Genomic DNA, 13,402 nt, shown 5'->3' with positions numbered 1-13,402 from the left:
ACTTGCAGAACCAAAAAGACCATAAAACCCTCACCCAGTCATAATGCATGAAATGCTTTGATTCTGCCTTCTCCAACATGAAGACAGCAGGTGCACTTTAAAAATAAGTATCTTTCAAACAGCTGAAGTAATAAAGCCCTATTTTATTTAGAGACTCACATCTGAGCAAATCTTCTTTTCAAGAAGGTGCAAACTACTATTTAAACTTTTCCTGTGATTGAGGCATTTATAAGTACTCACCATGTCCATTCTTTAGTGCCTACTGTGAGATAAATTTATTCTTTACTCTTCCTACAGTCCTTAAAAGATATCTCCTGCCTGACAATTTGAGACTTGTAAAAATTACTATTGTGATTCCTTCCAATCTGTCAAATCAGCCATCTGGTTCAGAAGTCATCAGGTAAGACTGGACAAATACAAGTGCTCAAGATGTCCAAACATGCTGAAATTAGGGAAATTCTAGAAACAAAATACACCAATGCATCCCTAGGGTGAAGAGGGAAGAACAAAGCATTAGCAACAGATGTTAGTCATGTCACTTAATGCACTACTGGAAAAAGCTCAGATACAGTGAAGGAGCCATTGTAGAAATGCATTAGAATATAATTACCCAGAGATCCATAAGGTTGTAGCTGAGCTATTAAAGTTATGAAGCATGCTGAAGAGTTTTCTGTTTTTAAGAATCAGACTGAGCAGAATGATTTTAATTTTTTCCCCCCATACATTTACCGTATTTTCTAGTCAGAGTTTCAGACGTGGCAATTATGGTATACCAGGTTTTCTTTTTCAGTTCTGAACTAATTATTTCAATTAATGTGTAATTTATTTAAAAAATGTGCTTTGTTCCTCATATTTTTCCTATTTTAGAAAAGTGTTTCCTAGAAAACCTGATAAAACATTTTCCAAGAGAACAGAGAAGTGTTATTTTTTGTTAGAAGAAAGGCGTTCTGTGAAATGTTTCTATTTCACTAATTTGACAATCTCCTTTTAAGTAAAGTGAAACTGAAATGGCTATTCCCTTCAGTTCTGGATTTCTAATTCTAATTTTCTAATTCTAGAGTTGCAGGTAGGCAATACAAGAAAATTATAAAAAAAGTATAGTTTCATAAAATAAATCAACAAAGTCTGACATTCACTAGAAACTGTAAATCAAAAGAATTAAAAATGAAGATACACAAAATGTTTTAATAAGCATGGGAACTCCCTACAGGAAAAAAGAATCTACAACCTCTACCATAAATACGGAAATACTGCAACTGTAGCTCTCAAGTGGTGTCACGACACTCACTAAACATAATTCTCAGACTTCTTTGAGAAACACAATACACATCTCTCTTCATACTATGTCACTTCCACCATACTGGAAGGTGAACACTAAAGGTTGTAAAATTAATGCAATGCTGTTATGAGGAAAATACTGATTGGTGAGCAAACGCAAGTTGCACTTGAACAGCTAAAATGGTTATTGCATCTAACTCACTCCTAATAATTACTGCCTGTTCTTCTCAAAGAAAGAATAGCTGTACCACACAACGGTAAACTTCTGCATTGCAGGAGTTAAGCGTATTATAGGGAAGGAATACTTCAGGTTACCTTCATACTCCAGGTTGTGAACCGCAATGATTTAGGAGCAGTTTCAAATGCAGTTCATGCATTCATGTCATGGGTATTATAACCTATATGAGAATACATAGTAGATAATTGGAAACACTCCAGCTGTTCAAGTTTAATGCATTCGTATTTATGAGCCAGTAGTTTTTGAATCTGAGCCAAAGAGGCTAAGCTCTTACTAGTGGCTGATGTAGAAAACTAAACTTTTGAAGGTGAAGACTACACAGAGAAGAACTAGACACCCAGTCATCCGGAAAGGCACAGTATGCTCATGGACATTTACCACCTCATCCTGTCCAGCACAAACTGTTAAATGCTGGACCGTACATAACAAGACCAGTGCAATGGAGACTACCTGAAAACACCACATTCTGATTTTAAATGTTATTATCATCAGATCCTTAAAAAAGCATCCACAGTCCTTATCTGGATGAAGTACATATAACTTGCTGTTGTTGCATAAGAAGAATTCAGTACTTTCCAACTATTTGCCCCTCCCTCTTATACCTTCAAAGAAAAGAAGCCTAAACTGGTTCTGTAACTTTCAGGAAGTGGTAAGTACAACCATATCACAAATCAAAATTAATCTGTTCATTTTACTCAGAACTAATTTGATAGTGCACATTTTTAAAAAAATATATGAGTAAATTGTCAGCACCCGGGTGCAAACTTATGCTCAGTCTTTAACAGGTACATCAATCTGATTCACTGCCACACCTTGTTTGGGAGCTACACTGTGCCCTCCTTTGTCTTACAGGAACAACTTCCTTTTAGATACTCCTGGGAAGCATCCTCAAAAAGAAATGAGGAGAGTGAACTGCATAGCATACTCATACTTTCTGCACCACTTATAAAGATCTCCAACGCAATTCCACTTTATTTATGCTATGTTGATCTAAACTATGGGGCTGTTTTGTTTTACACTGTTGTTACTCGCAAGAACTTCCTTAAACCTTCCTAGTTTTACTTTTATACCAGCTAAATTAGGTTCTTCTAAGCTTCTGCCAGGACTGGATTTCCTTCAGTTTATTTTCTGAAAATCACATGGGTTCAAAAACAACTTGGCCTTTGCCAGTTAACCATTACTCTTGCCTTCATTTCTGTTTAAGAACATGCTTATTTTTTGAGAAAACAAGCAAACACAATGCCAAGAATCAAGCTACTTCCTCATTTGTTATTGACTCCCCCTTTTTGGTAGCTATGAATAGTGAGGACAAATTTTCAAAGTAATTTTTTATAGATTTACTTTAAGGCAAACTAAAAGCACAGATATATTTTTACTAATGTGAGGCAATTGGTCAGTGAGATAAATTTATTGCAGAGACAGCTGCTGGTGTTGGAGCTACAAAGAGTGCATGATTCAAGCAGAATGAACAGCTTCTAAAGAACTCTTATGAAACAGCTTTTTCCTGCTTATTCTGAAAAATGAAAACTATGCTATCCAAATGACATAGGATCAATGAGGCTATAAGTCTAACAGATTTTAAAATTTCTCTCCACTGATCCTTTTTGGAAAACCTGTAGGTCTCTGCCTCCCTAAGGAACAGGATAATAGCACAGAACATGACAAGTCAAGACAGGCATATGGAAACTACTTCCCAAGAGTAAAAATCCACCATAAAAGAAGGTGTTTTAAGGCTAACACACACATTTGAAAGATGTTCTTTTATCAAGACTTTGAACTGCTGTAAGTCAGTTCTGCTAAATCATACTAGCAGCTCTCATGTGCACCACTGCAAGCAACTGGGCAACAACGCAGTGAATTAAACTGTAGGCCAAATGTAGTTTAAAATTAATCTTAAAAAAATTGGTCATTTTTACTGATCCATTCCACTTATGCAAATACACAAATGAATGCCAAGCACAGGAACAAGCAGGGAGGAACTGCTTCTTCCAGTGTCAATGCATAGCATTCATGAAGCTACAGACCACAATAGTAAAAAAGATCAAGTGGCAATCACCCTGGCAGGTGCTTCGCTTCCCTGATGTTAAACTTGGTCACAATGGTATTGAAGCAGTTACTTGCATGCCATATAAAAAAAATTAAAGCAGGGTAGTCGAACAGGATCTCAAGCTGAATATGCTACTCTGCAAGATTTCTCCAACGGAGGAGTCTCTGCAACTATTGAAGGGGAAGACCAGCAAAACACGAGCAGGTTTCTTAGATGATACCAGCACTCCCTTCTCCCAAGTTTCACCGCATCCTCCAAGAAAAGTTTTAGTCACTCAAAACAACATGGGACCAACTAGTTTGGTTGCCCAATTGAGTCAAGAGGACAAAGCTGCTCTCAGCTTCTTATTTTACACACGAAGTTCAACACTGAATAGTTGTCAATTCATTAACAAAAATAAAGCCACAAAATCAGAAACTAATCTGAAGTTGTAGTGCCATGATGTACATAATTAAATGTACTGGAGTACTTTTAAGATATATTACTTGAATTATGGTAATTTATCCTTACCATTGAAATGCCATCAAGTGGAATGTGCATATATACTAATATTGTTATATGCGGGCAGTCAACTTATTAGCAAGCCTGAAAAAATTAAAACAAACTACATTTCAGCTGTATCTAAGACTGATCACTGTCAACAGTCACTACTTCCGCAGCTTCTTTTAGTCCTCATTTCTTAGTACTGTGTTTCAACATTTTCAATCTACTTTCATCCTAGACTAAATGGGTAAAGAAATAGTTTTCTTAAAGTATGGTCTTCCCCATTTACATTTTTAATACATTCTACAGGATATGCAGAGGCATGATAACTCTTGTGGCTTATGATATTTACTCTCACTGTAGAAAGTCCTCTAACAGCCTATCAATAGATATTTTGAAATATTAGTGAATAGTTATAGTCATGGTTCTCTCTCATTGCCAAGACACTGCAAGTCTCCAAAGTTTGTGTTGGACCTTCTTATCCATTCAATTTCTGCTTATGAATTAGTTTTCAGCTACACTCATGCTTTTTGCAGATCACTACTACTTGATTTGCTACCACCATCTAAAATGTGTTCCTCTGCCCCAAAGTAAAACTAATCCACTTGATATTCTGTTGCTTATGTCTCAGTTTCCTTCTGTCAAGTCATCTAGTAGATACAGTTCTTCCAATTAAAAGAACAACAAACTCTGAACAACAAATCCCTGCAGTTTGGAAGTTAGAGAAGAAGTATTTACTTTGTAATCAAAGGAGTAAGATATGGTATTGACTATACCACATTAGCAAGGCAAAATGAGACAGCAGCTTGGCAGTAGCCCGTGCTTGTAGGATCTTACGTAAGTAGAGCTTGGGCTTTGTTTACCACAGACATTGGATTTGTACGTTGGGGAAACTCAATAGCGTTTACAAGGAAGTATTTACACTTGTGAACTACAGGGTTTTTTTACTTTATACTGCAAGTAACAGCAAAGTTCTAGCTTTGTTAAGTTCATTTTCACCTCAAGTTATTAAAAATCTAAAGACATTAATAACTGAGCTTCACACATTTAAATGCAACCAACATACAAAAAACTGGAAGCAAACTCAGAGAGAACTATCATGCAGAGGGTAAAGTTAACATTTGTGCACCACATACTCCTTTTCACTCCCAGTTACACAATCAAGTTACTATCTATGCACACCTGTCACAGTATAAATGCTTTCGGACATTCTTGCTTTCCCTACAGACAATTTCCCAGAGTTTGATAAACAGTTTTTTTCAAATCATGGAGTGTATTGATTCAATTTTGTAAATTTTTGTAATTGTGAAGCAGTTTTTTGGCACTATATTATAGAAGCCTGTATGTTGCCAGGAAGTAGAAGAACCTGTTTTAGTGCTTCTGGAAAGCAGAAGACATTTATCGCATCTTAGAAAGTGCTGTGTTTCTCTCTTACTAATGGATTACAAAAATGAGGTCTACCGGTTAAACTGGGATTGAAAACTTGCATATATTTTAATTTTTGACAACTCTTTATGCTCAAAGTAATTAAATATATAACAAGGTACAACATCTTCCATTGCCTATAAATGAAGAGGTTTTGCAGCATTATCTTTTCATCCGTTCTACTTGCTTTGGAACAACTCTGGAAGCAAAGCTGGAGGGGAGGTACACTACAGGCATATTCAGCACTTCTATTTAACTTTTGCAAACTGCTGTTGGGATGGTGTTTGACATCCAAGATACTAAACTGAAAGAGAGGGTACCAATGTTAACCTAGGTGATGTTTTGACTTCAAAACAGTCTAACTAGAAGATGGTCCACGCATCCTGAAAAAGCAAAAACTTACATGGAGACAAAAACATAAATTCAGTTAAGCAAACTGGTAGATACACAGGTAGGTCTGGTGAGACTGAGACCAGAAAACATGCTTGCCTAGTGATGGTGAAGGTTTATTTGGAGCCACAAACACAAAGAGGGCAAAGTATGTCCAGTCTAACTCAACTTGAGAGGTGCTGTGAAGACACTACCAATGAACGTGGTGTTAAAAGTTTTAATAAAGGGTTTGGAAAACACAAGGATATCCCATTCACCTCGATCACTGTGTTCAGTTTTGGGCCCCTCACTACAAAAAGGACATTGAATTACTCAAGCGTGTCCAGAGAAGGGCAACGAAGCTGGTGAAGGGTCTGGAGCACATGTCGTACGAGGAGCGGCTGAGGGAACTGGGGTTGTTTAGTCTGGAGAAGAGGAGGCTGAGGGGAGACCTCATCGCCCTCTACAACTACCTGAAAGGAGGTTGCAGAGAGCTGGGGATGAGTCTCTTTAACCAAGTAACAAGTGAAAGGACAAGAGGTAATGGCCTCAAGTTGCACCAGGGAAGGTTTAGGCTAGATATTAGGAAGTATTTCTTTACAGAAAGGGTTGTTAGGCGTTGGAATGGGCTGCCCAGGGAGGTGGTGGAGTCCCCATCCCTGGAGGTGTTCAAGAGGCGGGTTGACATAGCACTGAGGGATATGGTGTAGTTGAGAATGGTCAGTGTTAGGTTAATAGTTGGACTAGATGATCTTCAAGGTCCTTTCCAACCTAGATGATTCTGTGATTCTTGAGGTACTACAGCTCTAAACAGAAAAGCATTCTAAACCAATACATTCAAAAAGAGTAGTAACACAGTCCTCTACATAGCTACGCCATCAAAATGAAGATCAACAGTTTCTGCAGCACCTATTCTAACCAAATAGATTATTAATACAAGAAAGGGTTCATGACCTAGCAAGTGAGTATAAAAAGGCTTTTCATTATACAGGGGAGTCCAGCATGAAAAATAGCTAAAAATTCTATTTAATTATTGACAAAAGGGCACAGCAAATTCTATTTCAATTTATATTTTGTTAAAGTCATCTATGACAGCTTAGGAAAAATGTCTCAAGATTTTCACTGGTTACAGGCTCATGAGTATGTGAGCAGCTGGAACAGGACCAGATCTCTGGCGGGCAGAAAGAACAACAATGACTTCAAAAACATTTGTGCCATCTGAAACTAAATGTAAATTAATTGGAACAATTAAAGATGACAACCTACAAGAAACATGCTACAGACACTTCCTAAACATCCTTCTACCCCATCAGCCCTACAAAATACATACCCCAGGATGACAATCCAAAATATTACCAACATAAACAAAACCACTAAACTTTATGGATAGACAAGTGTAAAAAAAAGGTTAATAATGTTTTTCTACTGGCATCAAGTGAACATCAGCATTAAGGAAGCTCAAAGTTTACTGTACATGGCAAAGAACAAGCAAAAAAATGGTCATTTCTGTAGCTCAGGAAACATTGGCCCCATGAGCAAAATAAACATTGTTTGTGTTTGCTGAAGAGAAAAAGCAGCAACGTACTCATTCTGAACTATTATCGCTTTCCTGAGATACAGGCAGTATCTTTTAGTTAAGCTAAAGAGTTGACAGTTCAAGTCAAATCTATTTTTACTAGATCTGGTCCTACAGGAAAAGCAATGGCTCACAATTCAACTCGTGAACAATAAACTGCAGCCAAGTTGAATTTTGCTACAAATTGCCTGGGAATTTCCCCAAGTCAACAGTCTTAAAGAAAAGGATGATAAAATATAGAAGTGTTATTGACAGATATAACTGAGAGAAGCCAATTCACATTTTAGATGACAGGAATGCACCGATGAAACACGGCACATTACCTATAGACATTTTAGCAGAGATTGAAGTAGAAATCCCATAACAATTAGAAGCTGGAGGTCAAAAAAATGTACAGAGATGCCGGATACTGGAGGAAGACAAGAACTCCTCAGGTTCCAAGAGGCACCAACAATGAACATCAATGGCAGCAGACAACAATGCTGTCTGGGAAGCGGGCCTGCAGCCTCACAAAAACTGTCTTCTCTAGTATCTGTCTGTCTGGGAATGAACAAGACCGTATCTTTGCCAGATCCCCCTCATCCACCCAAAAACAGTGACTGGACTAGGTTGTAGGATTTGCCACTTTGACAGAGGTATCAATAGACAATCAGAACACCAGCACTTAACACCTTCCAAGCATTCAATATTTCTAGAGATCAACACATCTACAATAGCATACACTATTACACTATTTCAGAAGTGACCTGTCAGCAAGGTAAACTAGTGTGTTGCCTAAAGGCATTTACAAGTTCAAACTATTTAAGAGAAAGTATTGACAAAGATAAAAAGTGTACCTCTTCTGAAGTCAGGCTTTAAGGTTTTTGCTTCCCAGTAAGTCCCAGGACAGAACACTGCAGAAGAGTGTTCAGTTAAGTAGTTAAAGTTGCAATAACAATTACGAAGGATCTCTGAGATATCTTGAGCCAAAATGATCATCAGCATAACACGGAGTTAGCTGATATAGGTCCAAATTCAAGTAAAATTAAACGACCACAAGGCAAAGAACAACAAGCAAAAGTATCCCAAGATCCAGAAGACTCAGTTCAAAGCAAATTAGTTACTAGTCTGAAATATAATTGATGTTTCTGCAATTCCATTACATTATTGCCTATGAAAATCAAAAACTTTGGAGTTTTAAGTTCACAAACCAGTCAAAAAAGGTAGAAATGCCACTAATGGATTGAAATCAGATAACTTAAGCATTGTGTGTAATGCCCTGAGCCTCACACAACTCATACGCCTAGAGTTTGTCATACAGCAAAAAGCCTCAGAAGATCTCCATCTGCCCTGAAAAAACCGAGACACTCATCTAATTCTGTTTGAATATTATAATCTACAGTAGTCAGCCTGTGACCCTGCTCAAAAGATTGCTCTCATCCTGACCAAATGACGTACGCAACCGATCACCAAGTCCCGGCCTTTCTGAGAACAAGGATCTGTCTCTTAACTAAGGCTTCACCTGCCAAAATCAGTGTCTGATGCCCCAATGTAACTGATTCAGCATGTCAATTTTCCATCCCCAAAGTCACCAGAAAACCATTCTGGTGTAGTTTGTCAAAAGAAGTCCCAGATTCAATCCATATGCATCAAAATTACTTGCATACGCTCAGTATAGACAGAGTGAACCTAGAACTAGATGCTGTGTTTCCAAACTTGGATCAGCACCCTTACTGTTCCCCATGCTTAGTAGGAACACCAGCCATTAAGAACTCTATCCAACTTGCAACATTGAGTACTATAGATACTCAGCTGTTTCCAACTTTCACATGCATGCACAGCCTTCTCCCTACCTGAAAACCTGCTACTTCTCCACTCATGTGATTAAATTTCGTAATTATTTGAGACCATTTCCTTATTTAAAAAAAAAAAAAAAGCAGAAAAAAATTGATTGTAGTTTCTGAATTTTAAGGACTGCTGACTTGCTGTGATTCATACTATTTCATGACACAGAATATAAACACATCTATAGATGCAGATTCACATCATGGCTACAGTTAAATTTCTATGCTGTGTAAAGCAGAAAGTTACCCATGGCCGTAACAACAACATAGTTTCTTTTAAGCTCAAAGCTTAGCAGGACTGGGACCTATAGCTTCTAAAACAGAAGTTAACAGGTACTTAGCAGCAAAAAATTAAGAGATATGAAGTCTTCATGATAATTTAAGACATGTATAACCAGATATGTAGTTGATCAAACACAGACTTCTAAAAACAAAGAACATTCCGCAGAAATCACTTCATGACGTGAGATGTTCTGGAACAACACTTGACACCCAAGGTAGCTAATAAATTGCCTTTGACAAGGTTAAACAAATTACTAACACGTCTTGAGATGCCACTCATAAAGCATGATCTGCTCCTACCCAACATATTTTCCCTTGTTTCTACTGCTTATTTTCTTTACTCCGCACAATAAAAATCAGCTGAAAAGTTTCATTTTTGCTTTTAGTTGGTTTCACTTTCCAGTTGCCTGGAAGCAACAAAAAGTTTCTGTTTAGGTTAAAACCAATCTTGGATAATAGGAAAGGAGGAGCTGGGCATGAATCTAGCTGAAAGAGTGCCTCTGCTAGCACTCGGCAAGAAGAGTATAGTGTTTTCGGGAAGATTTGTCTACATACAGAAACACTCAATCCCTTTAGCTGGGAGTTTCGAGGGAACCTTTACGGCTTAGCAGAACAACAACAACAACAAGAAAGAGGTGTTGAAAACCACCACTTCCTTCTCCCCGCCTGTCACAGCCGGCTCAGCTGTTCTGGTCGCGCTTCGCATCTGCTTCTTCTCCTCCCCGAACAACCGCCCTCCTTCCGCGGCGGCCGCGCAGCAGCCCTGCCCCGTGGAGCCCCGCTGCCCGGCGCTGACAGCAGGAATATGCCCCCGCCCCGGCCGGGAGAGGCATCTCCGAGCGGCGGCGAAGCCCGGGAAAGAAGACAGAAAGTTTCTTCAGCGGGGCGCCGGGCGGAGGCGCCGGCTCCGCGGCCCCCCTCAGGAGGGCAGGCGCGGGGAGAGGCGCAGGCAGCGCCGTCTCCTCAGGGGCCGGGCTGCCCCCGCCGCGCCCGGCACCGGGGGCAGGTGGCGGCGCTGCCCCCGTCCCGTCGCACCCCTCTCCCCGCCCTGCTGAGGGGAAGGGGGCGGCTTGCCAGCCGCCTCGAGTCGGCAAGCGCGCCTACTCACCGCCATGGCCCCGCCGGCTCTCCCGGCTAACGGTCCGATCTCCGCCACCGGCGGGCAGCGGCACCAGGGCGGGGAGCGGAGGGGAGTTCCCGATGGCGCAGCCCGGGCAGGGGCGGCGCCGCGCCGGCCGTTTCCCCCACCCCCTTACCCGCCCACCCGAGGTACCTGCGCTTCGGCCGCCGCCGCTCCGCCGCCTTTTCCTCCCCTCCCCGCACCTGTCACTGTCTCCCGCGGCCGCCACCGCTGCTGCTACTGCTGCCACCGCCGTCACCTCGCCGCCTCAGCGCTCCCCTCCGCTTCGCCCGCCGGCGCGCGGCCGCCATCTTAGCGGAGGGCTGGAGGGGCCGCGAGGGGGCAGTGGACGTTGGCGCACAGTGCGCCTGCGCAGAAAGAGCCCGCTGGGAGGGGTGTCGCCGGGAGGGGCGGGGTCAGGTTGGTGGGCGGGGCGGGGGGGCTGGGGCGGGGCCTGTGGGGAGGGCGGGGCCTGTGGGGAGGGCGGGGCGGGAGCGGCAGGAGGGCGCAGCCTGCTGGGAGGGCGGGATGGGGCCTGTGGGGCAGAGGCGTGGGTCTGGGGTCTGGGCCTGGCCTTGGCCCTGGGCTGGGCTTTTGCCTGGGTCTGGACCTTGGCCCTGGCCCTGGGATCTGGGCGTGGCCCCGGCCTGAGGCTGGGGCTGGGGCTCGGCCCAGGCTGGGCCCTTGCTGGGTAGAGTGAAGGGTAGGAAGGGCTGCCTCTTCCCTATACGCTGATGCAGCCATTAGCAGCAAAAGTCAAAGGATTTCCAGTCCACCTGCCCTGAGGCCGAGCAGAGCCCCAGCAGCATGTGCATGACTATGAGCACCTGAGGCATCCCCTGCCGGCTGACCAAGCACAGAGTGTCCAACATCTGAGGGGAAAGGGGAAGAACATGCTTTTCCAGGTGCTTAGGCAGGGAGGAACTATCTTCCCACAACACCTGCAATGTTCAGCTGATGTCCTGAATGCTAATTTGTGATTATCCTTTGCTTAATGTTTGTCCTTTCAACCGTTATGGATCAAAATGATTTTACTAGTGTTTGGCTTAATGACCTTCTGCAGCAGTAGACTGAACAGAATGAGATGTTTTATAAAGTGGTTCTGTTAATTTGCCTTAAAGTTCTCTGTTAATAAGTTGCTATTTCTCTTGCATTTCAGCAGTGTTCATGTAATTTTTGTAGCTTAACAGCAGGCAGAAGGTAGCTCCTATTGACAAAGGATGCACCAACCGATGTTTTGCCATCCTGGTTGCTCACTATTGGCCCCCCTTCCCAAATTCATAATTTCACTGGTGAACAGCATCTAGACTATGGCAAGTCAGATCTTGAAACTAGAGAGGCTTGGGCCTGATCAATATTTGGATGAGCTACCTCGTTAGGTACTGCGGAAAGTGCTGCTGGTGATTCATTCCATGGCATTCATCTGTCTATGAGTCAGGGCTGAACAAATGCCACTGCACAGCATCTGTGGATTGTACCATCCAGGGGCATAAAACTGAAGATCTTTGCCAATTGCAGCTGTTAGGAGAACACTGATTTTCCTAACTTACTCCAGTTTCAATGCAGGTTTGCAGAATTAGCCGACAGTTTTGGTGGAATATAGCAAAGGGTTTCTGCGGTTGCTTTTGTCAGGCAGCACTCATTGGTGGTAGTGTTAGTGCCAGGAACACCAGCGGCAGCAGTGACCATGGGCATCAATGTAGGCAGACCCTGGCTTTGTCTCAAACGATATGGTTTTGAATTGGTGCACACAGCACCGATTGTACATGCCCCACTGCCTGAGAGCCCTGGGAGAGATTGTCCTTCATGACTTCTCCTGGCTTCCCAGGAGTGCTGCTCCCTCACATCCCTTGCAGGTGAAATTAAGAAATCTGTGTGATGTTTTGGGTGTACGGGTGCAGGCCTACAGCTGGGACAGGAAAAAGGTGAGAGTGTTTAGGGCTCTTCTACCCATCCAAACACTGGTCCTGGTGGTGCGCAAGTTTGCATTGCATGACACAGTCCTTTGTCTGCTTCCTTCCTTTTTAGGTCATAGATACATAAATGAGAGTATAAAAAACTCAATTTTCTGCTGTAAAAACAATTAAAGTCACCTGGAAAACATTCTGAATAATATTAAAAGTGGATGGAAGGCATGGGGGAACCAATATAATGACACATTCATCTCTTTCTAGGGGCTCATGTGAATAAATGGATTTTTCTAAACCAAAACTAAACTAGATTGGAATAATTTACCAGTCTGAATTGCCTATACAGATCTCAGCTACTTCTAGATGACTGATCAATGCTCTTGCTTTCATCCATTGCAGAACTTCCCAGAGGGCCCCAAGGAAACAGAATTTCTTTACAGTATCATACCAGATATACATCCAAGTGCTAATGATGAACATTTATGAAATTGATATTGTAGCTAAACCCCGTAGAGGGAAGGTGAGGAAAGAAATCCATCAGGGGAATATTTTGCAGAGTAGCCTCTTAAGATATAGTCTTGACTGTATAGTAATGCCCCCCCTTCTGTGGCTCTCATTTCTTCAGTCAAATAAAGGTACAGAGAACTGAAGAATTGGTGTTATAACAGTCATTATTTCATGTTTGCATTAAGTTGTATTTACTCAGCAAAATATGAAACAATGTAGTGCCTGGGATCAGAATTAGACAAATCATGCTAATTTTAAAATCTACATCACTTGATCCAGTTCTTCAATTCTCTCCATCTTTGCAAAATGCCCCATCCCTGGAAACATTCAGGTTGGATAGGGCT

At 41.9% G+C, this 13,402-nt stretch overlaps 1 protein-coding gene across 7 annotated transcripts in view; it reads right to left on the bottom strand.

The window, feature by feature from the left end:
* FNDC3A (fibronectin type III domain containing 3A) overlaps positions 1-11,040 on the bottom strand; it is a 125,390-nt gene extending 114,350 nt beyond the window's left edge. For 2 of the 7 annotated variants that reach the window (XM_074815699.1, XM_074815703.1), the window contains exon 1: positions 10,795-11,040. The gene's annotated coding sequence lies outside the window, so the exon portion shown is untranslated. Of the gene's footprint in view, positions 1-10,629; positions 10,716-10,794 lie in introns of those variants that run through there. The other 5 variants (XM_074815700.1, XM_074815705.1, XM_074815698.1 and 2 more) reach the window with 3 other exon arrangements.
* Between the last annotated feature and the right edge of the window lie 2,362 nt (positions 11,041-13,402).

The sequence above is a fragment of the Strix aluco genome, chromosome 2 (genome assembly GCF_031877795.1).
Source record: "Strix aluco isolate bStrAlu1 chromosome 2, bStrAlu1.hap1, whole genome shotgun sequence".
Taxonomy (NCBI): Eukaryota; Metazoa; Chordata; class Aves; order Strigiformes; family Strigidae; genus Strix; species Strix aluco.
Note: the sequence above shows the minus strand (reverse complement) of the source record. Positions and strands in the feature narration are given on the sequence as shown.